This window comes from Bombina bombina, chromosome 6, assembly GCF_027579735.1.
Source record: "Bombina bombina isolate aBomBom1 chromosome 6, aBomBom1.pri, whole genome shotgun sequence".
NCBI classification, from domain to species: Eukaryota; Metazoa; Chordata; class Amphibia; order Anura; family Bombinatoridae; genus Bombina; species Bombina bombina.
The window spans coordinates 811,158,607-811,184,589 of NC_069504.1; positions in this window are offsets into that span (position 1 = coordinate 811,158,607).

A 25,983-nucleotide genomic window follows, 5' to 3' on the forward strand; every position below is an offset into this window, starting at 1 on the left:
TTAAGGAAGGATCTTCTGTCTCAATGACCTTTGTATCATCTGGATCTCAAATCACTGAATTTGATGGCATGGAGGTTGAACTCCTAGTTCTCAAGAACAGAGTTTTCTTAGACTCTGTTATCTCTACTTTGCTACAGGCCAGAAAGACTGTCAAGCAAATAATTTATCATAAAATCTAGAAAGCTTATTTTCTTTGGTGTTCTTTTAGAGGTTTCTCTTGGAAATCTTTTAAATTTTTTTATAATTTTGATATTTATACTTCCTCCGAAGCTGCTTTTGGTATAAAAGTCTTTCAGGCTGCACTGTCCAGCAAATAGGAACTGCAATCTATTTTGTCCCACCAATCCAAAATATGGACTCTCAGCTTGGGTATTTTATCCCACATGTTATGGATACTTATAGACTCATCTTCCAAAAACCCCAGAATTTATACTTACAAATAAATTGTTTTCTTTCGGGATGATGAGAGTCAATAGGAACCATCCTGTTTTTTTCTATATGGGCGACAGTTCTTATTTGCACTGTGCTAACCGCATCGGGCTGACCAAGTGTTCGTAGCTTTGGTGGGGATCCTGACACCCTTCAGCTCATGCTTGTGTGGATGTGAGAGACTCCCTTCAGCTGTCCCCCATTGCCTGCAATTAGATCGTTGTGGACACAGTAATTCTATATGAAGGCTTTTTAATCATGCACTTCTTGTAAGTACATTTTTATTTGCTTAATATTTATGTATAACAAATTTACACTTGAATCCTCTTTGCGCTCTGTTTTTTCACTTAACATATAATATAACATGCGTAAAATTGATGTAATTGTAATAACAAACACCCACTTGTCATATCCAGATTGGATTGCTTGAGACTCCCACCAATAGCGCCCTGACACGGGGAGTGGCCATGTAATATAGGGAACGTGAGAGCTGTTCTTTGTATCATTTATTTTTTACTAGTTTAATTCCCCCCCACACTATTTAAACCAGGCCTCGGCCTGTATATTTTTCTGTTGGTAAGCTCCACCCCCCTTTTGGTGCTCTTTTCTCTCCCCCTTACCTACAGAAGTGTCTGGCTGTCAGTTCACAGGAACAGTCCTGGGATGTTTTTGGTGATCTGCGTTTTTGTTATAAAACACTTTCTTCACTCAGGAGGCAGGTGATTACCCTCACAGGAGCTGCTAAGGGGGTGGGTAATTGGAAATATTTTCAGTAAGCTTTTCCGGCATTTTGCATTATTCCTCATGGTTTCTGAGGTGTACATTTAGGCTTTTAAGTTATAGGTGCTTGCACTTTTGTTTAATATTTATGGGACATACTTTTATCCCCAGCTTATCCTATTTTTGTATACCATCTTATGCCACTGCGGTGGCATACATTAACCATCAGGGAGGGACTCGCAGTCCCTTAGCTATGCAAGAGGTATCTCACATTTTGTCTTGAGCAGAGGAAAATCTCTGTACCCTATCAGCCATTCACATTTCCAAAGTGAACAATTAGCAGGCAGACTACCTAAGTCATAAGTCTGTCCATCCAGGAGAATGGTCTCTTCATCAGGACATGTCTGATCAGTTAGTCCTAAGCTTGGGCCTTCCAGAAATAGATCTGATTGCATCCAAATTGAACCGCAAACTTCAGACATATTGCACCAGATCAAGAGATCCAAGAGCTCTTGATATAGATGCTTTATTTTGTCCTTGGAATTTTCAACTGGTTTATCTATTCCCTCTGTTTGTTTTTCTTCCAAGAGACATTGACAGAATCAAACAGGAATCAGCTTTAAGTAATACTCATAGCTCGGGCGTGGCCCTACAGAACTTTGTATGCAGACCTAATTCAGATGTCATCTCTTCCTCTATGGACTCTACCCTTAAGGAAGGATCTTCTGTCTCAATGACCTTTGTATCATCTGGATCTCAAATCACTGAATTTGATGGCATGGAGGTTGAACTCCTAGTTCTCAAGAACAGAGTTTTCTTAGACTCTGTTATCTCTACTTTGCTACAGGCCAGAAAGACTGTCAAGCAAATAATTTATCATAAAATCTGGAAAGCTTACTTTCTTTGGTGTTCTTTTAGTGGTTTCTCTTGGAAATCTTTTAGAATTCCCAGTATTCTTCAGTTCCTTCAGGATGGAATGAATAAGGGTTTATTGGCTAGCTCTTTAAAGGGGCAGATTTTGTCATTATCTGTTTTGTTTCACAAGAAGTTGGCTAAATTGCCTGATGTTCAAAGTTTTGTACAAGCTTGGGTGAGAATTTGCCCTTTTATTAGATCCATTTCTTTCCCTTGGAATTTTCTGTTTTGCATGGTCCCCCTTTTAAACCTATGCATAATCTAGACCTCACATTGTCTTGGAAAGGTCTCTTCTTTCTAGCTATTTCTTCTGCTAGATGAGTTTCTGAATTATCAGCTCTGTCTTGTGATTCCTCCTTTTTGATTTTTCATCAGGGTAAAGCGGTCCTTCGGACTAAATATGATTTTCTTCTGAAGGTGGCATCTTCAGAGTATATTACTCAGGAAGTTGTTGTTCCCTCTCTGTTCCCAAAATCTTCTAACTCTAAGGAACGCCTGCTTCACATTTAGGATGTGGTCAGAGCCTTAAAATTTTATTTTCAGGCTACAAAAGATTTTAGACTGACTTTCAGTTTTATTTATTTACTTTACAGGTTCCAGAAAGGTTCAAAAAGCTACAGCGGTGGCCTTGGCATCATGGCTCAAACATATTATTCATAAGGCTCTCTTGGTTGCGGGAAAACTATCTACTTCCTGGGCCTTCAAGAATGACGCCTCTATGGAACAGATTTGCAAGGAAGCAACCTGGTCTTCCCTTCATACCTTTTTTAAAAAATTTATAATTTTGATATTTATACTTCCTCCGAAGCTGCTTTTGGTATGAAAGTCTTTCAGGCTGCAATGTCCAGCAAATAGGAACTGCCATCTATTTTGTCCCACCAATCCCCAATATGGACTCTCAGCTTGGGTATTTTATCCCACATGTTATAGACACTTTAAGACTCATCTTACAAAAAAAACCCAGAATTTATACTTACAAATAAATTGCTTTCTTTCTGGATAATGAGAGTCAATAGGAACAATCCTGTTTTTTTCTATATGGGCGACAGTTCTTATTTGCACCACTAAACCCTGCTTTCTGTCTTTCCTTTCAGTCTCTCTCCTTGGCTCGGCTACATGTATACTGAGTTGAGGTGGGAGTGATTAAAGCTCTTGCGAGTGTTCTTGATCTCCTCCTGGTTGCGGGAAACATATCCCCTATGGACTCTCATCATCCTGAAAGAAAACAATTTATCAGTAAGTATAAATTCTGTTTTTACTTTGGGTCCAATAAAAGATTTCATAATGTTTGTCTCTAGACACACAAAGGACCACTTAAGTTACAGAAAAAAGGGCTGGAAATTAGCAAAAATGTTTAAAATAAATCTTTGAAAAAATGTCTATGCTTGTTTTGAAAACACTCGCCTAGATTACAAGTTTTGTCGGTAATGCTGTGCGGTGCTAGTGAGCAGTTTTCCCTCACCGCTCACCTACAGACAACGCTGGTATTACGGGTTTTTACAAACCCGGCGTTAGCCGCAAAAAAGTGAGCAAAGAGCAAAATGTAGCTCCACATCTCACCTCAATACCAGCGCTGCTTACGGTAGCGGTGAGCTGGCATAACGTGCTCGTGCATGATTTCCCCATAGGAATCAATGGGGGAGAGCCGGCTGAAAAAAAACCTAACACCTGCAAAAAAGCTGCGTAAAGCTCCTAACGCAGCCCCATTGATTCCTACGGGGAAACACTTTTTATGTCTACACCTAACACCCTAACATGAACCTCGAGTCTAAACACCCCTAATCTTACACTTATTAACCCCTAATCTGCCGCCCCCGACATCGCCGCAACCTACATTATAATATTAACCCCTAATCTGCCACTCCGGACACCGCCGCCACCTACATTATACTTATGAACCCCTAATCTGCCGCCCCCAACATTGTCGACACCTACATTATATTTATTAACCCCTAATCTGCCATCCCCAATGTCGCCGCAACCTACCTACACTTATTAACTCCTAATCTGCTGCCCCCAATGTCGCCGCCACTATATTAAAGTTATTAACCCCTAAATCTAAGTCTAACCCTAACACCCCCCTAACTTAAATATAATTTAAATAAATCTAAATAAAATAACTATCATTAACTAAATTATTCCTATTTAAAACTAAATACTTACCTGTAAAATAAACCCTAAGCTAGCTACAATATAACTAATAGTTACATTGTATCTAGCTTAGGTTTTATTTTTATTTTACAGGTAAGCTTGTATTTATTCTAACTAGATAGAATAGTTATTAAATAGTTATTAACTATTTAATAGCTACCTAGTTAAAATACATTCAAATTTACCTGTAAAATAAATCCTAACCTATGTTACAATTACACCTAACACTACACTATAGTTACATTAATTACCTAAACTAAATACAACTAAATACAATTTAAAAAAATTATCTAAAGTACGAAAAAAATCAAACACTAAATTACAGAAAATAATAAAATAATTACAAGTTTTTTAAACTAATTACATCTAATCTAATTCCCCTAATAAAATAAAAAGCCCCCCAAAATAAAAAAAAGCCCTACCCTATACTAAATTACAAATAGACCTTAAAAAGGCCCTTTGTGGGGCATTGTCCCAAAGTAATCAGCTCTTTTACCTGTACAATACCCCCCCAATATTAAAACCCACCACCCACACACCCAACCCTACTCTAAAACCCACCCAATACCCCCTTAATAAAACCTAACACTAACCCCTTGAAGATCGGATGGATGAAGATAGAAGATGCCGCCTGGATGAAGACTTCTGCCCGTCTGGAGGACCTCTTCTTCCCGGCTTCGATGAAGAATTCTGCCCGTCTGGAGGACCACTTCGCCCGGCTTCGTTGAGGACTTCGGCCCGGTTGGGTGAAGACTTCTCAAGGTAGGGTGATCTTCAAGGGGTTAGTGTTAGGTTTTATTAAGGGGGTATTGGGTGGGTTTTAGAGTAGGATTGGGTGTGTGGGTGGTGGGTTTTAATGTTGGGGGGGTATTGTACTTTTTTTACAGGTAAAAGAGCTGATTACTTTGGGGCAATGCCCCGCAAAAGGCCCTTTTAAGGGCTATTTGTAATTTAGTATAGGGTAGGGCTTTTTATTATTTTGGGGGGGGCTTTTTATTTTATTAGGGGGATTAGATTAGGTGTAATTAGTTTAAAAAACTTGTAATTATTTTATTATTTTCTGTAATTTAGTGGGGGGGGGTTCGTACTTTAGATAATTTTTTAAAATTGTATTTAATTGTATTTAGTTTAAGTAATTAATTTAATTATAGTGTAGTGTTAGGTGTAATTGTAACTTAAGTTAGGATTTATTTTACAGGTAAATTTGAATTTATTTTAATTAGGTAGCTATTAAATAGTTAATAACTATTTAATAACTATTCTACCTAGTTAAAATAAATACAAAGTTGCCTGTAAAATAAAAATAAATCCTAAACTAGCTACAATGTAACTATTAGTTATATTGTAGCTAGCTTAGGGTTTATTTTATAGGTAAGTATTTAGTTTTAAATAGGAATAATTTTGTGAATTGTAGTAATTTTATTTAGATTTATTTAAACTATATTTAAGTTAGGGGGTGTTAGGGTTAGGGTTAGACTTAGATTTAGGGGTTAATACATTTTATATAGTTGCAGCGACGTTGGGGGCGGCAGATTAGGGGTTAATAAATGTAGGGGAAAGAAAGAGCTTTTGAGCTTACAAAATTTAAAACTAAGTATATATTATGGCAAATGAATTGAATGTACTCTCGTGGAACATAGGTGGTATCTCCTCGCCGATTAAACGCAAACTCATTATTAAAGAACTAGGTAAGTTAAAACCGAGTATTGTCTTCTTACAGGAGACTCATTTAAAAGATATTGAAATACCGAAATTGAAATCAAAGTGGGTCGGCGAGGTGATAGCAACACCATGTATAAATAGAAAATTAGGGGTAGCAATCCTTATAAATAGAAATCTAACATACGAAATCATCAAAATAGAACTAGATAAAGATGCTAGATATATGATTGTCCAGATTCGGGTCAATACAGTTAATTTTGTACTTTGTAATATCTATGCTCCAAATAAGTTTATTAAAGAATTCTGGGAAAAAATTAAGATCAAATTATTTCCATTTATATCTGATAACCTGATCGTAGGTGGTGACTTTAATATGTAATAAGTTTTTCTCATAAGCTTAAATTAATAGACATATGGCGTATTAAAAACCCAAATCTTCAGACCTATACATGTGAATCTAAGTCACACAAGTCTTTTTCTAGGATTGATTTTATTCTTGTTTCTGAGGCGCTTTCAATAATGAAAATCGATCCACAGATAAATGATATATTAATATCAGATCACGCAATTATCATACTTTCCCTTCAGCTAGGTAATAGCACTAGAAATAATATTCAAACTATTCCTTTTCCCCGTTACTTATACTATAATACTAGATTCTCCTATTGGTTAAAACAAAAATGGAGGGATTATTGTACAAATAATATCTCCTATCTGAATAAAATAGAAACTTTTTGGGAGGCATCAAAAGCAGTATTAAGGGGCGAAATTAAGTCATTTATATATGCTAAGAAAAAAAAAGTACTAGCCAGGGAAATACAATTAGCGAATCAAGTCAAAAATGCCTACAGGAAGGTTCTTAATAATCCCTCAAATACAAATTGGTCAAAATATATTCTAGCTAGACAAGAAAGGGACATAGTATTAAAACAGAAATCCCAGGAAGAAGAGCAAAAAATTAGTACCAAATTTAGAGGATCTTATGGTTGCTCGGCTAAATATTTGGCCAATCTAGTTAAGAATAGAACGAAAATTTTTTTTATCCTAGCAATTAAAAAAGATGGTCAGAGGAGTATAGAGACTAAAGAAATTAGTAAATTATTTTTTGAGTATTATCAGCAATTATATTCAAACACTCAGAGTGACAATGTAAATCAAGAATATTTCTGGTCACAAATTTTGTTACCTAGAATTTCTGAAGAACAACTAGCAGCACTTAATCTGCCAATTACATCGCAGGAGATTATATTAGCAATAAAAAAAGCTAAATTAAATAAGGCAGCAGGCCCAGATTGCTTACCAGTGGAATACTTGAAAATTTTAGTAGAGGAAATTACCCCAGTACTAGAAAAACTTTTTAATAGTTACTTTATGTCTAATAACCCAATCTCAGTCCACTTTTCTGCAGCAAATATTACATTAATACCGAAAAAAGGTAAGGACGTAGAAGATTTAGGGTCGTACAGACCGATATCAGTTTTAAATGCAGATTATAAAATACTAACATCAATTGTGGCCGCTAGATTGATGGGTTGTTTGGATGGAATTATTCACTCTGATCAAATGGGCTTCATGGCATCAAGGAAATCATCCAAGAATATCCGCAAAGTCACTACACTTTTAGATTATATGTGGAATATAGAGGATATTAAAGGGAAACAACTAAAGTATGACTCAGCAATTCTAACACTTGATGCCGAGAAGGCGTTTGATTCGATTGAGTGGGAATATCTATTTAAAGCCTTGGAAAAATTTGGTTTTAAAAATCAGATTGCACAGTTTATTCATAATTTATATAGTAAACCAATATCTTTCCTACTGGTTAATGGCTCTTTAACACAGGCAATATCCTTAAAAAAAGGTTCTAGACAGGGGTGTCCACTCTCCCCCCTACTGTTTAATATTGCGCTCGAACCTTTGGCCATATGGTTAAGACAACTATGCGTAGGGATTCCTATAGCTGCATCAAGACTGAAAATTCTCCTCTATGCCGATGATCTCCTGATCTTTTTATATAATACTCCCCAGGCAATACCATCAATCTTAAATTGTTTAAATCTTTTCAGTACCTTTTCGGGATACAAAATAAACTATACTAAAAGCGAGTTTATGTGGGTAAAAAAGGCTTTGTCTAGTATACGCGATCCTCCCTTTAAAGTTGTTGATTCACTTACATATCTGGGCATACACTTACATAAAAACCCAAATAATTGGTATAATCTGAACTTCCAAACACTCTTACAAAAGATCAAACTTAATTTAGAGATCTGGGCAGCATTTCCGCTGTCTATCTCAGCCAGAATTAGTCTTATTAAGACAATTGTCTTTCCACAACTGCTGTATTTACTACAGAATCTTCCACTCTTTCTTAAAAAATCTGATATAAATAAAATAAATGTTATGTTTACTAAATTCATTTGGCGTGGTAGGAAGGCGCGTATTTCTATTGATAAGCTTACACAAAAACGTAATATTGCTGGACTTGCCCTACCCAATATCAACTTTTATAACTTGGCCGCTTTAGTTAAAATTGCAATAGACTGGCTAGCAGAAACTAACTGGTTCTCTTCAAATGAAATTGAAAGTCCGATGATCTATCCTTTCTCGTTAAAAACTATCTTGCATAATTCAGCGAACAAAATCCCTGGTATTGTCTCTGGTTTAATTACCATCAACAATATAGTGATAGCATGGCGTAAATTCTGTTCCCTGATTGGGATAAATCACACCTTTTCTGAATATTTACCTATAATAGGTAATGTAGAATTTACCCCGGGAAACACCCAGAAAATATTTAGGATATGGGAAGAAAAGGGTCTGAAATACCTATACCAATTGCTTTCAGGTACAGGGCAGATATCGGCTTTTGAACAGCTTGTAAATCAATTTGATCTCCCGAGAAATAGCTTATTTGCCTACTTTCAAGTTCGACATTTTATGGATTGTAGGGACCCGACTCTGGACAATGGAGGCTCATGGTCAGATATTAGAATATGTATTCAAAAATCTGTGGGGGGAACCTTATCTATATCACTGATATATAACATTATGCTGGCTAAACAGAGTCAAATTTTTCTGGACAAAATTTGTAATACATGGCTACCTTATTTCCCTGATGTGAACCATGAGAAGATCAAGACAAGCTTCTCAGTCCTGGGTAAATGTAGGGTTTCAATAAATTGGAAAGAATCTCACATGAAATTACTTAATAATTACTATCTCACTCCTGCCAGATTGAAAAGAATGTTTGCTTCACAAGCATTTTTCTGCCCACGTTGTTCATATTTAAATGCAGACATTTCACATATGTTCGGTTCCTGCCCAAAAATTTATCAATTCTGGAATAAGGTATCATACTGGTTTAATAAAAACTATGGGACTAATGTCTATATAGGGTTGGAAGAGATTATATTTCTTGAGGTTCAAATAGATAATCAAAATTTGTATAGAAACATACTAAACACAGTAATATTACTATCCAGGCATTTAATTCTGAAAGCCTGGAAGAGTACAATAGCTCCTAGCTTCTCGCTTTTTATTAAAGAGGTACAGAATCAAATTATTTTCGAATCATTTCACACACAATTATTAGGGGAACAAAAAATTAAAAAATTCTTGGTAGGATGGCTCCCCATAATTAAAACTTATTCCCCTCAAATCCAAAAACGTATTTTGAACCCTTTCTTGAGCTCTAATAGTTTTGCTGAATTAGTTCTATTAAATGAATTTCCGGCATCTTGGATCTCGTTATATAGAGAAATATATTAGTGCTCATTAGCCCAGTAAATTAATTTAGCTTACTGAATAATAAAATACAATTAGGATTCAGCATTAAGGGAGACAGGGGACGGGGTTTTTTTTTTTTTTTTTTTTTCTCGCTTGCTTTGTTAAGGTGGAGCCGAGTCTCCATGGAATTTACAATGTGATGAGGAGCTGCGTCTCCATAATATATTATATTTTGTGTTTTTTTTTTATTCTTCTGTTTTTCTTTTTTGTTTGTGGACTGTCCTGTTTTATTTCCTGTGTTATATGAAAAAAACTGATAAATATTTAAAAAAAAAAAAAAAATGTAGGTAGGTGTCGGCAATGTTAGGGACAGCAGATTAGGGGTTAATAAAATTTAACTAGTGTTTGCGATGCGGGAGGGCGGCGGTTTAGGGGTTAATATATTTATTATAGTGGCGGCGATGTCCGGTTCGGCAGATTAGGGGTTAAAAAAAAATTGTGTTTGCGATGTGGGGGGCCTCAGTTTAGGGGTTAATAGGTAGTTTATGGGTGTTAGTGTACTTTTTAGCACTTTAGTTAAGAGTTTTATGCTACGGCGTTAGCCCATAAAACTCTTAACTACTGACTTTTAAATGCGGTATCAGTCTTGACAGGAGAGGCTGTACCGCTCACTTTTTGGAAGACTCGTAATACTGGTGTTATGCAAGTCCCATTTGAAATTTAGGATACGCAATTGATGTAAGTGGATTTGCGGTATTTTCGAGTCTGACCAAAAAAGTGAGCGGCACACCTGTCATTTCAAGACTCGTAATACCAGCGGGCGTTAAAAAGCAGCGTTGGGACCTCTCAACGCTACTTTTTAACCCTAACGCACAACTCGTAATCTAGCCGACTGTTTTTTGCAATTCACACACATATTTGCATCTTATTTACTCTGCATTTTTTAAAAATATGTGTCAAAAGTTTTTTTATTGGTGAATCGTTCTGTTTGTTAACCTTTTTCAGCGATAAGCCATTTCACAACCCTGTGCTAGAACTGTTAAGCACTTGTATTTGCATATATTTATAAAAAAATCTGATTATCCTAGCTTGTGAAGGTATAATCTAGATTCTATTAAAGACACAGAGACAAGTATTTTGCATTCTCTCTTTTACTACTCTTAATGCAGCATTTTAAAGAAAAAACATAGCATCATAAGATACAATAATATTAAAATATAACAGAAAACTAAGTACAACAATAAAAAGCCAGGGTATAGGCTATCATACAACATCAAGAAAAAAGTGACCAATCAGTGTAGGAATAGTGTCCATGAAAAAACTCCTCTTTCTTGTCTGATGTTCATGATGGAGGGATTGTTGAGAAAAAGGGACAGTCCAAAAAGTCCCATAATACACAACAAACAACATAAGAAGAAAAAAATAAACACTTGTCCAGAAAACATATTGGAATAGAAAATCTTGCTTGCACAATTAAAGTTGAACCATGGTCTAGTTGAAGAAGGATGATCTGCTTGAGAAAAAGGTAGAAATCCAGCTGTCAAAAAATTAAATCATTAAAACATGCAATAACCAAAGGGAGGGAACATATGAAAGGTGGGAAAGTACTCTGTGTCTTTAATAAAATCTAGATTATACCTTCCACAGCTAGGATAATAGGAATTTAATTACAAGACCAGAGACTCCTATTTTGGAAGTTTAAAGCATTCAAGAAAATAAATTAAGCAAGGCATGTTGGATGGGTCTGAAATAAAATAGTTTGAACATAGACTCTGAGGACCAATCGTCAGCATTCAAAATTTGTTGTAGAGGAGCAGATTTTAGAAAGGCTTTAGAAGCCGCAGAACCTCTGTCTGAATGAGCCAAAAAAATAATTATCAATCCCAGCCTCATTCATGACCTATTTAATCCACCTGGCAATAGTGGTAGAAGTGATAGCAGCATGAGGAGGAATACAAGAAATTAAAAGTTCGTTATCAGAAGGATGCCTAAAAGACAGGGTTCTGGATTCATATACTTTTAAACATTCAATTACACATAAAGGGGGTTCAGAATGAAGATAGGGATAGAAAATGGAAGTAGATAGAGTCTTAGTTTTATGAGAGAGAAAAAAGGTAACTCCTTCAGGAGAAAAACGTTAAGCATTCCAGTCTAAGGCTTTGACATCAGAGACTCTACAAAAAGATATTAAACAAAGAAGAGTAGCCAGTTTGGCAGAAAATTGTTTGAGAGAAAGAGAAGAATTATTAGGCCAAGATTTGAAAAAGGAAAAAATAAGATCCACATCCCAGAAAAATTGATGTTTTGGAACAGGAGGAGATTTTAACCTAATCTAGACCTGAGTCAAAAAGATGAGATAAATAATTAATAATATCAGTTAAATCTGCAGAAAAGGAATCCAGGTCTCTCCGCAAGCACCAGGTAGACCATTTAGACCAAGTGGCAAAGTAGCATCTACAAGTACCTGGGGCCCAAGACTCGCATGAGCAATCTAGCTCCTTACGAAAGGTTTTGGAGAGTCCAGGGTCCCCTGAGATTGTCTATGCCACCAGTCTGAGAGACCCTTGAAGAACTAGATTGTGGAAGTTGCCGTCTGGATCTGTTAGAAGATGAGGAAGAAGGGGAAACAGAATTGGAAAATTGATAGACATCTCCAGAAGGGATGGGTACCATGACTGAAGTGGCCAAAGGGGGGGTCACCATTGTTATAGATAAGAAATCCCTGCGAACAATTGAAATTGTCCTCGGAATCATGGAAAAGGGGGGAAAGCGTACACTCCTTGTAGTGGCCACTGGTGAAGAAAGGCATCTATTGCTGCTGCATCTGGATCTGGGCGCCAGCTGAAGTAAGGACGAATCTGAAAGTTTATTCTGGATGCAAAGAGATCTAAAAGAAAAGGACCTCTGAGGGATTGAAGAGAAAGTAATAGATTCCTGTCTAATTTCCAGTCGCTGGAATCTGATAAATGACGGGATCCCAAATCTGCTGCCAAGTTCACTTGTCCTGGAATGTATTCTGCTTTGACTGAGATGTTCCTGTCTAGGCAGAGATTTATAAAATCTTTGGTGATGTTGGAAAGGTCTCTGGAATTTGTGCCTCCCAAACGATTGAGATATTGCACTGCAGAAATATTGTTCATATGCAGGAGAATGGAAACTGGAAAACGAATATTTGACAAAACTCTTGACTGCAAAAGAACCAGCCAATAATTCTAAACAATTGATGTGAAAACGTTTCTCTTCCAGAGTCCACTTACCACCTGTGATGGAGGGACTGCAAGTTAGTCCTGTCAGAGAAATTTTGATTTTTTGATTACATATATTTTATTTGTTTTATTTTTGTGTGGTAATATTTTATATCTTTCAGTTATTTTATTAAAATGTCTGAACCTGCAGAGTGCACTACCCCATTAACTGCCCAAACAGGGCAAGACATGTTGAAGCTAGCTTGCAACGTCTCTGGTCTGTTAGAAATATTCTCTTGTCTATGGAGACTATTAGAGTACCCGAGAATTCTATCCTGGTACTTGATACAAGAGAACTCTGTCTAGATTATCTGCATCCATGGGATCGAAGAAGACAGAGGAAATATTCTGAATGGTCCACTCTTTGAAAAATTTCTTTAGCTAGACCAAACGGAAGGGCAATAAACTGGAAGTGCTGGTCCAGGAATGCAAACCTTAGGAATTGGAAGTGGTCCTTGAGGATTGGTACGAGAAGGGAGCATCCTTCAGATCTATCGTGGTCATGAACTACCCCTCTCAAACAAGGGGAAGAATGGACCTTATTGTCTCCATCTTTAATGAGGGGACATTTAAAAACCTGCTTAAGCACTTTAGGTCCAGAATCGGACGGAACATTCCCTCCTTCTTAGGAACCACGAAAAGGTTTGAATAGTATCCCAAACCTCTCACTGCGGGACAATAACTCATAGAAGACAGCTCCCGTACACACCCCAGAAAGGCTTCCCTCCTTTCTGGTCAGGAAGACAGGAGGAATCTGCCCTTGGGTGGCTGAGACTTAAAACCTATCATGTAACCCTGAGCTATGACCTCCAGGACCCATGGATCCTGCATGTCCCTGAACCAAGCGACTGAAAAGAGCGACATACTGCCCCCTACACGATCCAGAGGAGGACCGGGGACTGCCCATTCATGCTGACGTAGAGTCGGCGGGCTTCTTGCTCTGCTTGGATTTATTCCAATACTGAGCCGGTTTATAACAGCTCTTGGTTTGCTCTAGCTTAGCGGAGGACTGCTGACATGGGCTTTATCAGAACGAAAAGAACAAAAATCGTCCCTTAGATTAGTTCATATACTCTTGCGGTAGGAGGACACCCTTGCCGCCTGTGACCGTGGAGATAATTGAGTCCAGGCCTGGACCAGACAAAATCATTCCCTTAAAGGGAGGGAAGAAGTCTAGACTTAGAAGTCATATCCGCAGACCATGACTTCAGCTGACGGGCCTGAACAGAAAAAGCTGAAGCCATAGCATTCAAGCAAATAAACTGCCTAATAGCAGCACAGATAAAAGAATTAACAAACCTCAAGGCCGTAAATCTTTTTTGAGTAACGTTGAGGGGATCCTCCGCCCAGATAAAATCCTGTAAGGTGTCACACCAGAAGGTAGTTTCTACTTGAGAGTCCAGGACCGGGGACAATTTGTTAAAGGGAGAAGAGGGGGAAAAGGAATCCAATCCTGTCCCATTCATTCTTAATAATGTTCACCATCTAACAGGAGCAGGGAAGGATAAGGTACTCTATCCAATTAAGGAATTTAAGGTTCATCAGGCAATTTGGCCTCTGGAACCACTGAATGCACCAAAAACTTCCTTTAGAAGAAAGTGCAAATTCCTAAACTAAAGTCTGGTTCCTCCACAGCCAGAGGTTTAGAGGCAGCAGACTCCGACCCAGAATGTTCATACTCTGAAGTCTCAGAAATAACTTCCTCCTTGGATAACCCTCAGTTAAATCCAATAAATTATCTGATGTACTCTGGGAAGGAGTGCAATATGTAACCTTTCGCTTGTGCTTAGCAGGGAGAGGTAAAGCATTAAAGGCTGCAGACACTGCCGTCTGAACTGCGCAGTAACGTCTGGTGAAAAAAGGCCCCCTCCAGATGGAGGATCAGCAATGCTACGGGAAAACTGCATGTGTAGAGATATAAGAATGTAGGGTACGCACCTCAATGGACGACAACTCCTCAGACGGCTCCGTGGTATCAAACATGTTTGATATTATCACATTATCAAGGCATATAGAACATAATTGAGAGGGTGGAACTAAGGCCTCCTCACCATATAAACATAAATTACTTATTAGAAATAGAGGGAGTGCCCTCTAAAGTAACAGAATCCTCCATCGCTAGTGCAATAACCGGAGAACTAGAGAAATAAAACATCTTATTTTATTCAAAAAAATGTCACCCTTATACCCCAATGGCTGGGGCACTTACCACCTCCTATGACCCAGACAGTACAGAGATTTATGACTCCTCTATGATAGACACCCGGTCAGGAAAAAGGGAATGAATCACATGGTGCACAATGCAGGACCGTCCCTGCTATGAGAAAGCGCGCCAAGCTTATAAGCTGCATGGCTCTCAAAGTGAAAGTGAAACCTGTATATTCCGTAACAGCCTATAACATCTCAGACATAAAAGCAGCATAAAATCAAATAAACATATACGATTATTCCCCCCTGTTAAATAATCCCCCTAAGGAGATATTAACCCTTGATTCTATGCAGATAAAAGGAGTCACACTGTGACCCTGTCTTCTTGCGTTATCATACATGTATAAAATATGAAACGATCTTACCAGAATCTACACCGTGGAACAGGAACACGGCCCTTCAAGTGTGACAGATAGTAGCATCGCTTCTGACATGGACTTGAGTGAAGAAAGCAGGCAGCGAAACTCGTCAATGCTGATTGCCTATGGAGCTGTTAATATGAGTCGGGATGGTTTTGCAGAAAGACTCTCCCTGCACCTCCGGACGCTAACTTTCATTCATGCTCTCACTGAGAGGCTGACAGGACTACTTAAAACGCCAGTCCCATCTCGAAGAGTACTACCCTCCATAAGAGACTACTCCGAAATCTTCTAACACTTCTCTGCCAACCTTCTGTGATGAAAGGCAAAGAATGACTGGGGTTATGAGGAAGTGGGGGAGGTATTTAAGCCTTTGGCTGGGGTGTCTTTGCCTCCTCCTGTTGGCCAGGTTCAGTATTTCCCACAAGTAAGGAATGCAGCTGTGGACTCTTCCCATATTAAGATGGAAAATCTTTAAAAAGGATGAATTCCACAAAGTCTCAGCCAAGTCACCACAGGTTTAAGTAATTTGGTGAAAATCCAAGGGGCTGAGGATAGACAGAAAGGGAGGCAAGTGAAATTCCAGAGTTGATCCTCCAAACAGAAAGTTAAAAATTTCCAATGATCTTGGGCAATGGGCACGGTTAAATAAGCGTCTGTAAGATCTAGACAAACTAACCAATCGTTTTCTCTTAAACACTTTCTTAATAGATGAATACCTTCCATTTTGAAATAATGGTATGCAGTATTAGAATTTAGGGATTTTATATTTATAACTGGCCTGAATTGATTGATTTTATTTTTTACTAGAAATAAGTTGCTTAAATAAATATTGTGAGGCTGAAGTACAGGGAGAATTGCTTGGAAAAAAGGTTTGACATTTCTTTTGGACCAGAATTTTGTCTTGTTGGGAAAAATGAATGGGTTGTGGAAGTTTTATTTGAACTGGAAGGGAAATAAATTCTATGTGTATGCCTGTTACTGCTTGGAGAACCCAAGGATCTGAAGTAATTGAAAACCAATTTTGAGCGAATAAAGCAAGTCTGCCACCAATTTTGTCTGGGGAAGAAAGAACAGGGAAAAGAAAGGAGGTATTTACCTGGAGTTGGTCATGATCTGGCTCTGCCTCTTGAATCTCCTTGATTCCATGGGCGGGCTCGTGATGGAAAAAAGTATGAGGTGGAGGATTCTTGACAATTTCTCTGGTATTGGAAAGGGTATTAGTATTGATGGGATTGGTAATATTGAGACGCCGGGAAAGCGGCCTCTACCTTTACTGGTCCTGTCAGAGAAATTCTGATGGGGATAAAAGATATTCTTTTTTTTTTTTTTTTTTTAATTTTTTATTGAGGTTTATAAAGAGTACAGCGGAAGAAAAAATACTTCAGTTCACAATGACATCAGGTCAAACAAACATGCAATGATGTATTAGATACATATCCAAATAGTAAATAACAACAAGAGAATAGATTTTCAAGTAGAAAGTACAGCTAGGGTTACTGTGGAGAATCTATGTACATGTGACTCATAGAGATAAATTTATTGGAAACCTCTTTTTTTCTTTTTTTCTCACCTTTTTAAGCTGAATATGGAATCCTCTTATAGAGCTGCAAGCCACTTTTGGGCTCCAAAACGCTTATTATGAATAATAGAGGAATATTAAATTCTGAAATGGCCACTTTTGGGCCTTTGATTATAGCAATGAACTTCTAGTTGGTCTGGAGTACATGTTGAGTTAGATAAGTTAAGGCTACTCTATATGTTCATGAAGGAATATTTCTGGGATCCTGAACCTTCTGTAATGTAAGTGGGGTCATAAATATTTCCCTTAATCTATTCATATGCACCCCTCCACTTCCCTCTAATGGAGAAGCCCTGCCACTACGTGGGATCCTAAGGGTCCACCAAATCTCTGATCATAGATATTCTGAGGCCTCAAACTATAACAATAGTGAATATAAATAGATAGATACTGAAGTAAAATCCACATTCTGCCATTAACATCTAAGCCTATGCACTAATTTACATATAAACAGGAGTAAATATAAACTAGATGACACTAACAGAAGAATATTATGTACATACAGTGCTAAGTTAGTGATAATATGTTATACATGGGTTGTACGATATGCTTCAATAATAGAATGATAACATAATAACTGTTGTTGCCACTATAAAATTAATATGCTAGCGATGGATATAATAGTGTAGAATATTAACATTCAAATTAGTGAGATTACATCAAAGATATGCATTTCATTAGCAAAAACTAATATCTGCCAGGGAAAGAGAGTATTTCAAGCTAGTGGCACTGCGCATAAAACACCAAATGAGATAGCTTATGATGCTCAGCTACAGAACTAAACAAATATTCCACAATAGAAAGTTAAACTGATATGCAACACAACAATAGAACTAAACAAGTGAATATAGAACAGTCGATTAGCAAAGGCCAGTAAAATAAGGAGATGAAAAGCGTAAAGGCACCATAAAAAAACAGACACATCTCACTCCAATCCAATCTCCATCTAAGCGTAATTCCCACAAATAGCAAGTTGCGGCATTTCTGTATAATAAAGAACACTTAATGATTTCAAATTAACTAAGTATCGTTCTCCAATGTCAATAAACATGAAGGTTATAATGGAAATACCCTGTTGGGGAGTAGCAAACATACAATAAGTACCTTTATTACAGACCAAAACTTAGCATAGACATGCTAGTGAAGATGACCACTGCAGGGGAATCGGTCACAACATTTAGGAGCCAGGTTAATGTCTACCGGTCACACCGGCGCTAGTTCTGAATGAAAACACCCAGGGTGGTTACATTTATGTCCTCTGCTATGGTGCCAGATCATCCAGAATTCTAGTAGGTCAGACTCCCGCGAGGTAAGACAATTATGAAGGCATGGGTTTCCTTTGTCACCTCCATTCCACCTAGCTCCTTAGATAAAGTTTGCTGGCAGTCCGGGATCCCAGCAGAGCAGTGGCGGAATCCGCATCAGCTCAGGTCTCCATATAGGCATGGTCTGCATCCCCGGATCCCCAGGGCGTTGGGAGGAAGGTCCGGTCCATGTGGGCCGGCTAGAGAGCATTGCGCTTCGCATCCAGGTTAGGAGTGGAATCACGGTGCCATGCCCCACGCCTAGCAGAGCTTTCTCTAAGGTATGAGGTCCCAAGCACGAAAGGCATCGCTGCCAGTAATGTTCCAGCAGCTGGCCTAAGTACCCCAACTGTGTGCGTGTAGACGTGGGGTCTAATACTTCTATAACGATCCAGGTCCAAGTATAGATAGGGAAGGGCTGCCAGCATCGATTGTTATCTGCTGTAGAGCTGAATCTGGGCCCGTAATAACAGCAAATGTCTCTCTCTGCTCCATCAGGGTAACGCTAGTTGCCTTCTGCACAGCACAAAGGGAGGCAGTCTCGCCATTAACTGCTGTGATGCAGCCCCCAGCGTTAGCGTTCCGAGTGACCGACAGGCCAGCACCAGACCCAATCTCCTCACCTCCTCCATTAGCCTATGCTGAACATGTTACACATGAGGGTTTTTTCTGAGTAGTGCCAGGAGATGTCAACTGGGGAATAAGTGTAACTGCATGTTCCTGGCTGGGTGGGCTCATGATACCACTAAAACACTTATCGAGTAACGTATGTAGGCTTTGAAAATGTTCATCTAACATACGTAGCAGGGTTTCTTCTAGAATCTGTGACTCCATTTGTAGGCAAAGTTGTCCAGTTGCAATTGAACTGGTTTGATGACCCAGGGACCTGGGGGGTGTATACATGCGGTAGCTTTAACTACACCAGCAGTAAGACCAGAAGGCCTCACAACCTCGTGGCTAGTCGTAGTGCAGCCAGCTGAGGAACATAGGTAGGTCTGTTTTGTCTCAGAAATCTCCAGACTCCTCTAGAACAACTCAGGATGAAGTACTTTATGTTTTCCATGCAAAAAATAAAGTGAGAGCTTAGAATCAGGAGCTCCTCACACACACATCCTACCGCAACAGCTATAGGCTCCGCCCCCATAAAATATATTCTTAACTGAAGATTTAACCTTATTCAAATTAGAGAAAGTGTTCACATACTGATTTAGATCTTTAAGAAAAGAATCGCCAAAAAGAAGACCATTATTGTCTGAAGCAAGGTCATTTGAGGCAAAGTCAGCCATTTTTGGGTACATTTTTCGTAAAATATTACATCTTTCTAAAGACATTGCAGTATTGGTATTTCCCACAAAATAGAGAAGCCTTTGGACCCATTCACGTACAATATAAGGGTCGAGAAGAGCGTTCTCTGCAACAGCTTGTTCAGACATCTCAATTTAGTGATGGGACACACCGAATCCAATAACTTATCTTGACAGATCTTCCATGATCTGTCCATAACTTTTTTGATTTTATAGCCTGGTGCGCTAATGAATTTTAAAATCTTGGGGTTTACCTCTGGGGTAAAAGAAGCATTTTTTGGGGAGTAAGGGACGAGGACACTCAGCTCTTATTTTATTGCGAGTTTGCTTTTTTTGTGGTTTTCTAAGCAGGAAATCAATAAACTTAGCAATATCAATGGTTGGGCACCATTCTGCAGAGCATGGGTGGTGTAACTCGTCAGGATTAAACCAGGGGTTACCTAAACAGTCAGTAAATGTAACTTCCTCCTTATTTTTATCTTTAATCTTTTTAAACATTTTCTTATGTTTCTTAGCAACAGGGGAATAATCTGAGTCATCAGAAGAATTATTTAAAGAATCTGAATTAATATCAGTATATTCGTGTTCATCAGAACTATTAGACTCTGAGGAAGATTGTAATTTGACAAAAGGTTTAGAAACTATTTCAGATTTTGTTTTAGAAACTATTTTAGAATACCCCAAGTGGGTACCCTTGGAATGCTGGGTTCTTTAAACAGCAGAGATTAAATTTTATTAAATAAATTATTCACCGATGAATCAATCATAGATTGAACTGTTTGGGCAGTTAATGGGGTAGAGCATTCTGCAGGTTCAGACATTTTAATAAAATAACTAAGAGATATAATATATTACTACACAAAAATAACACAAATAGAATATATGTAATCAAAAAATCAAAATTTCTCTGACAGGACTAACTGAATTTAAATAAACTGAAGAGATGTAATTTCTATGTAAAGCCACAAGATGGCAACAACATATTAAATATAAATGTTAACAAGCAAAAATATTTTTTACAAGCTGTCGATCGTTATTGAAGGCAACAGTAACACATTTCTTTGAAGGAGAAACCGGAATGATGAATTGCGTGTCGCAGTTGAGTATAGGCATCGATGAAACAAGTGGGTGGGAAAGAGATGAAGGGTTGGCCCACAAACTGGCGGCGAAAATGGAGAGAGGCTCCAACTTAGAAAAAATGTGAAAAACAAAGAAAAAAAGGTAAAATGGAAGGAACCAAGGGGGTATAAAGACTATAGGGGTTAAAACAAAATATGGGAAAACCGCCTAGAAGTGAAAAATAGAGGAAAAAGAAAAAAAGAAAAGGGAAAGAATATATAAAGTATGGAGGAAATAAAAACAGATACAAAAAAATAAGGCTGCAAATAAATTACAGACACTAGGGAAAATAATATAGAAAATAAAGCACAATATAATTAAAACATGTTTGATAAACAATTTCTTTTAGAGTACATTTTTTGCACAACTTATCTCAGAGATGAGCAGCAAAAGAAAGAGGAGGTTTGGCTGGGTATTGGTCAGTTTATGGACACTATTCCTACACTGATTGGTCACTTTACTTTTTTTCTTTGTGTTATAAGATAGCCTTTATCCTAGCTTATTGTTGTACTTTGTTTTCTGTTCTGTTTTAATATTATTGTATCGTATGATGCTATGTTTTTTCTTTAAAATGCTGCATTAAGAGTAGTAAAAGGGAGAATGCAAAATAGGAGTCTCTGGTCTTGTAATAAAGTCTGCGAGGTGCCCACACATATCATACCATATTTATTTTTCAGCAAAGCATTTAAGAAAATAAATTTAGTTTGCAGAGATATAGTATAGAAACATGCCACCATATATAAATTAAATAAATACATTTTGTGTCATTCTCTTGGCTCACAAGGTAAATAGCAGCACTGCTGTCATCACTTTGGTGATCACCTGAAATTAGAGGAGGCTGTGATCCCTCAATCCATCTTTTACATGTGGTCTCAAACTAATTAAATAAGATGGGGTGATAAGGACTCTTTAGTATTCCCCCTCCCCACCACTTGAATTTACTTGATTTCAAGTGGGCAGTTGATCGCTGTTTTTAACTCTGAACAGCTCAACTACATCCTAAGGGCACAAGTGACCTCTTATTTGAAAAGGGTAATTTTTACCTCAAACAGAAACAAGTGGGATGATACAGGACCCTTTACACACTCACTTTCTGGGTAAATAGCACTCAAATGTGTTGTTAAAGGAGTTCTGGTCGGCAGGCAAATCAGCAGCAAGAATTTTGTAGCAAACCACCTCACTACTATTAATTTATGGATTAACTGCTTATGCCCAAACTTGTATCCTTGGTAGAACAGCTATCCGGACCAGTGGGGATTTTCATGAAAACTGGAATTGGCTTTAGAGTAAACCATCTTCTTTCCCCCACCAGTAGAATGTCACTGCTTGTTTGTATCCGTTTTATTATACACATACAGCAAACATGCACCACGTAAACGTAAAAAAGTGGTGGTGAAATTGGCTTACATGTTTTTACCGTTATTGGACTCACTTATTTCAAGTTGTGAAAGTCTAAGAGAAGAGCAAAGGATGGCCAGAAACTCATCTCTGCTCATTGTCTATCCTCTACAGCATCAGCACATTTTGACGCCATTGAAACAGGCTGCAGTGAATACTACTTCACTTGATAGCTCACTCATTGACAAGGAAGGAGTTCCGAAGCGGTTTGGTAGACTTCCACATGGGTCAGCAACTAAGTCTTCATCAAATAGTGTTCTGACTACGGGCTGCATTCAAGATTTACATGAGACAGGTAGGAACCTATTTCAGGTTTATTCTACTTTACATGTCTTGGACTGCAAAGATTAAAGGAATCCAAGGTACTCAACCTCAAGCAAGTTTACAAGAGCATAAACAGTATGTCTCCTGATTGGACACACAATGTTCTTTGTTCAGAGAAAGCCGTACAAACCATGCAGTCTCATTTTATCTGTCTAACTGAAATACTAGTTAGCAGGCAGTGGAGCTGAGGTCTATCAGCCTTTTTTAATTTGAATGGGGGTTGGATAGATTGTGAGTATATCTCTTCATTTATGACTTGTGCATTAACTTTGCTAGACAGAGGCTTTTTGTGCACTTCGGAGAGCGCTTATTACAAGTTCAAAGTAAAAAGTTTTTGCACAAGTGCTAACCCAAAGCGTGCAAAAAGCCAAACTTCAAATATTGTGACCGTGTTAACATATTCCCCCATAGACTTCAATGAAGCGCAAAAAGTTGAAAAAAAAACCTAAGATTCTTACCCTATCGCGTTTTAACCAAGTGTTAAACCCAACGTGAAATACAAATTTTTTAACATTCCAATGTTCTTCACATAGAAGAATATGTTCTATTTATTCAAAAATATTTATTTCTATAAATATCTTATATATATATATATATATATATACATACACATTTTATTTGTGTGTATATGGATATATATATATATATATATATATATACATACATACATACATACACACACACACAGAGTTAGGGGAAAAAATTATTTGATCCCCTGTGGATTTTGTACGTTTGCCCACTGACAAAGAAATCATCAGTCCATAATTTTAATGAAAACTTGAAGAAAGGAAGAAAAAAACGGAGCCAGAATGCCAGTGCGATTCAAGATTTATTCATGCAGGTAGGAGACAATAGGTACAGCTCCTTCTAACTGACGCGTTTCGCGCATGAGTACATGTGCTTCCTCAGAGATAGTTACCTGATGTCACAGGTGAGCTCAAATAGGTTATGTTAGCCAATAGAAAATGGCCATGTTCACTCTAATTGAAAGGAGAGTAGCAATTGGGCTCAGGTGTGACATACAGGTAAATTTTCAGGTGGCAAAATAGAATGGTAAATGCATTTTCCAAAACACATAATAATTTTCACCAATATTACATTGTGTACACAGTTTGACTAAACTAACTATCAAATCATTACTAACGATAGTGTGTATGATGTACTTAATAGTGATCTTATAGATGATTAAAAAAGGTAAAGAATACAGGGAATAGATTTTTTTATAATTAAAATGTTTTTTGATAATAAAGTTAAAAAATAATAAATTGATAAACAAGAACATAAATGAAGAAGGAATAACAAGAAAGGGAAGAAAAAGAAGAATAAAGATAAATAAGGGTAAGTATAATTGTATAGTCTAGTATCAAAGGGCAAGTCAGATTTAAAAGGATAAGTGCTTGTATATGCACACTCTTAAAAGTCATCTATCTAGCATCCTATTTGATTATATGTGGTGTATTAAATATGTTACTTTTTGTGTGGGAAAACCCCACATAGATACTGATTGGCTAGTAGAACCTTCATATATTTATCTCTAAGTTATTCCTTAAGTACAAAGTGTCTAATATGGTCAGGGATATCATTGTATATATTTTTTGTATATATTTAGATGTCTAGATTGTTAGATTACAATCCAATAGATTATGAATAGTAGTAGTTGTGATGGTAAAGGAAGGGGACTGTGGGAAGATGAAGGCTAGCATATATGTATTAGGCTATCATATAGGTAGTCTTTCCAAGGATGTCTGGGGCAGTGGTGAGGTACATTTTGTATTGCTAATGGAATGTACGTAAATCTAAGATTGTAGATGTTAAATTCATTCTACAAATAGGTATATATCATATCCTTTATTCTACAAATAGATTTACGCCATACCTCCTATTGATACCTGTGGGTGTTCTAGTAGCTAGCACAATTAGCCAATAGACCTCCCTTCTAAGTAGGGTTTTAAGTCTATCTCCTCCCTGAGGGTCCCTATTTATACATTCAATACCTTGGAATGAGAAATTGTTTATGCGAGCTGCATGTGTATAGAAGTGTTTAGCTATTGGTGTTCTAGGTATTGTTTCTTCTATGGAGATAAGGTGCTCCCTTATCCTGTCTTTTAGTGGACAGGTGGTTATACCTACATATTTGAATTTACATTATTTGCAAGTTACTAGGTAAATAACAAATGTGGATGTGCAGATGATTCTGCTCTTTAATGATATTATTTTCCTGTTTGAGTTGATGAGAATGTATAGGATTTTTTGGTATACATGTAGCTTTTACATGGAACGTGTCCACATTTGTAAAAACCAGTAGGCGGTGTAAGCCAATTAGCATGTGTAGGTACCTTTTTATTACATTTTTTCTTTACTATATCACCTATGTTTGTGGCTTTCTTAGCTGTAAATTTTATCTTATTGTCTAGTTTATACCTGAGTGTAGTATCTCCATTGAGAACTGGAAGATATTTTCTGATAATTCCACAGATTTTGTAAAATTGTATACTAAATCTAGTTGTGAAGTAGATAAAATCTGTGTCTCCTATATCAGTGTCTCCATGTGTCACATTCATGTTTGGATGTATGTTCTCATGTAGTTCTCTGTTTGTGATCTGTTTCGTATTTGCCTTTACCTTATTTAATAGAGTATGTCTATTCATTTTAGTTACCTGTATCATCGTTAGATATATTGATGTTGTTATTAACATCAATATATAAGTCTAGATATTCAATGCTTCTTTGGTCGGTCTTATATGTGAATGAAAGGTTTAATTCATTATTGTTAAGATGTGTTATGAATTCTGGAATTGTTGTGACTTGATCATCTTTATAGATCAAAATCAAGTCATCAATGAACCTTCCGTATGTAATAATATTGGGTTTGAGATGGCAATCACTTCAAAAGATGTGGGTGGTCTCAAAGTATCCCATATATAAGTTAACATACAAGGGGGCAAATTTTGCCCCCATAGCTGTGCCACATCTTTGAAGGTAATAAACCCCCTCAAATACAAAATAGTTATGAGTTACAAGATATTCTGTTATTTCGATCAAGAACTCTATAAAAGTGCTTGGGAAGTCTGTGTATCGTTCTAGCATAAACTTTAATGCTTTTAGTCCTTCCGAATGAGGGATGCTGGAATATAATGAGGAGACATTTATAGTCAACCATTTGTAATTGTTGTGCCATTTGGTTGTTTCTATCTGGTTGATCAAGTGTGTGCTGTCTCTGATGTATCCTGGTAAGGATCTGTCTACTGGTTGGAGAACATTATCTAACCAGTCTCCTAGTCTCTCACATAGGGAGCCCCTGCTGGCCACTATGGGCTTTCCCGGTGGCTTGTCCAGGGTTTTGTGGCTCTTGGGGACTATGCGAAAGGTTGGGACAGTGGGATGTTCTACTACACAGTGTTGTACAAATTGTGATTTGATTAAGCCTTCTTCACAAGCTGTATCTAATAGGGTGTGGAGTTCATGTCTAAATTTCTCTGTTGGATTAAAAGTTAGTCTTTGATATGTTTTGGTGTCTGCTAGTTGGGAGAGGGCCTC